Source organism: Sinocyclocheilus anshuiensis, unplaced genomic scaffold (assembly GCF_001515605.1).
Source record: "Sinocyclocheilus anshuiensis isolate Anshui unplaced genomic scaffold, SAMN03320099.WGS_v1.1 scaffold1738, whole genome shotgun sequence".
Classification (NCBI taxonomy): Eukaryota; Metazoa; Chordata; class Actinopteri; order Cypriniformes; family Cyprinidae; genus Sinocyclocheilus; species Sinocyclocheilus anshuiensis.
Window position 1 is genome coordinate 141,408 of NW_015544118.1, and position 2,912 is coordinate 144,319.

General features: G+C 37.0%; 1 long non-coding RNA gene across 1 annotated transcript in view; it reads left to right on the forward strand.

The window, feature by feature from the left end:
• The first annotated feature begins 2,018 nt into the window (after window positions 1–2,018).
• Window positions 2,019–2,912, forward strand: part of LOC107694816 (uncharacterized) — a 4,275-nt gene continuing 3,381 nt past the window's right edge. The window contains exons 1-2 of the long non-coding RNA XR_001634923.1: window positions 2,019–2,134; window positions 2,274–2,427. This is a non-coding gene — a long non-coding RNA (uncharacterized LOC107694816). The remainder of the gene's footprint in view (window positions 2,135–2,273; window positions 2,428–2,912) is intronic.

The following is a 2,912-nucleotide window of genomic DNA, read 5'->3' on the forward strand; positions in this document are numbered from 1 at the left end:
TGACAATTAGCATACAGTTTGGATTGGCTGTATGGTTCTGTTCTGGGCAAGCACTCCCTGTGCATCCATGCAGCCTAGCATGGATGAGAGCAGGGAGAGCAGCAATAACCCCCCAGGGTAAACAGAACAGAACCAATATAAATGTATTGCAGATATCGTTAAAGTTCAATAATTTTATGTACACATTTTAGAATTAGTCTGATTCAAAGGAGAATCAGAAGGCTGAATCCTGACTGACAGAGGAGGAACTGGGGATGGAGGAGGGTAATTATCTATTGAGCAATGCGAAATCTGGTGATAATACTGAGGGACCTTATATATGAATGCTTAGATAGGTGTCGTATTCCTATAGGTAGATGGGGATCAGCTGAGAGTCAGCTGATGCGAGCTTGACTAACGTGACCTGCCAGAACTAACGCTACGCTTGATTTTGTATTAAAATGTTTGTAAAGTTATCCCTGCTTTTTAAGCAGATTAAGGTATAATTTGAGGGATTTTATGTCTTTTATACATTGGATAACTCGATCAGAAATCCTCTGAGAGCTCAGATCTGTGTCCATTAGCAACAATACTGCAGGTAGACAATGTTTACTCAACTAAGAAGCTTAATATTATCATTAAAACATTATTTAAACATAAAACCACAGCACAACACCATGCGTTCCTGTGTCATTAGTGTCAGTGGTAATTGGCTTGGCAAGTATGGAAAAAATATTGTCTTGATATTAAGAGCGGTTTACATGTGAATAATAAGCAATTTCATGCTGCTGATGAGTGCATCTGTGTGCTCACAGCCTTTTTAATTAAAGTTAATTAGTTAAGTGGAAAGATTTTAATTATGTATAGTTTCTCCAAAAAAAAAGTATTTGGCACAGCATCACCAGTTTTAGAGATAAACAGTCTGTAATTGATTTTCTAACAAAAATACAGTATTGAATGAGAAATACACATACACCAAAAAAGAAAAAAAAATCTTTTGATCTTGGATTTCTTTCCTGTAAGTTACAGCAAATATTATGATAATTATTTTCACATCGATTACTGTATTATTTTAACAAATAATTACTTTTTACTTTAAAAATGAAAATTTGCTGAAAATGTACTCTCTGGCCCTCTGGCCATCCAAGATGTAGATGAGTTTGTTTCCTTATCAGAACAGATTTGGAGAAATGTAGCATTGCATCACTTGTTAACCAGTAGATCCTCTGCAGTGAATGGGTGCCGTCAGAATGAAAGTCCAAACAGCTGATAAAAAACATTACAATAATCTACACCACTCTAGTCCATCAGTTAATGTCTTGAGAAGCCAGAAGCTATGTTTTTGCTAGGTAAAAATCAATTGTTAATGCATTTTAAACTTCAAACCATTATTTCCATTCAAAATATGAATCCTCTATCAATAATATTGCTTTCTCCAGTGAAAAAGTCGTCTTATTTGAATTAGGAGAGACATATGCACAGTTTACAAGCAAAAACAGTCCTAAACAAATTTGTTGATGGATTTTAATTTGAGAGACAACAGGAGATGGACCTTTTCACTGGAGGGAGCGTTATTATGGATTATGGACTCGTATTTTGATCAGAAGTAGCGGTTTAAAGTTAAAATGTCTTGATGAATTTGTTTCTTGCAAAAGCAGCTTTTCCCCTCACAAGATGTTAACTGATGGACTGGAGTGTTGTGGATTACTTGTGGATTACTGTGATGTTTTTATCAGCTGTTTGGACTCTCATTCTGACGGCACCCATTCACTGCAGATGATCCGATGGTCAGCAAGTGATGTAATGCTACATTTCTCCAATAGTAATCATTTTTGCTCTTGTTTTCCCTTTTGATTCTAGGGTTTATCCTGTACATGTTTTAGTGATCTTTTTTGTTCTGTTTACCACTTATAAAGGGGAAAAGCACACCAAGGAAAATCTGCTGTACTTTCAGTGTCAGTTCACTCCACTGTCCCTTAAGCAAACTCGATCACTGCACTCCAGACTCCCCTGTGGTTATCTGTTGTTTCAGAACGCCATGTGATCTTCTTTTCGTGGTCCTGTCGGTACTTGCCCTCAAATACAAACAGTAATAAAGGCTTCCCTCAGACCAGGAGAGTTACAGACCGTCCGACCGACTGACTGACCTGTTCAGGTAAATCAAAGCGCACCTTCCTCTCTCAGCAAATCAGCTGGATTTTATTCAATAACGACTGATGGTTTTTGAAAAAAAAAAAATATTATTTGAAAGGCAACAAGAACAACACTTTAAAACTTGAAAGGTCTTTGTCCAGGGAATTGTGGCGGTGGCAGCGGAGTCAAAAAAGACTTGTTTCTCCAGACATGAAAGGTTCCTGAGATCAAGCACCATGAAAATGAAAAGCACTCTGTCCTGTAGATTCGGGTCTGACAGGAAGCAGGTGTCTCAATTAGAACAGCATCATTAAGGTGACACAATAAATAAATCCATATGTGCTTGGAATGAAATGGACAGTTAGACACGAGATTCATTTTGAGACGGGCCACTTATCCTTATTGTGTTAGTTATTGTTTTGCAATTATTATTCTTAGTGAGTAGTCATTTAACAGATGCTTTTCTCTAAAGTGACTTGCATTTGTTTGTACATTTATTAATTTGACTGACACTTTTATCTATAGCGCCTTGCAGTGTATTCAAAGTACGCTTTACGCTTTAGTACCTTCAGAGGTTACTTTGGTTCGAACAGCATTCAGATGGTCTAGAATGCCACAAAGTGTTTGGTGGTTTGATTCTAATTCCTATGTGTTTGCTACAGTCTCCTGTCAGCTTGTCCCTGAACTGCTTGCATTCACTGCAGTGACCGTCCTTCGTTGGTTTTATTACATTGATGGCAAAAAAAAAAAAAAATCTCCTAGATTTTTTGCTTTTTTTGAAGTGAAAAACATTTAAAATA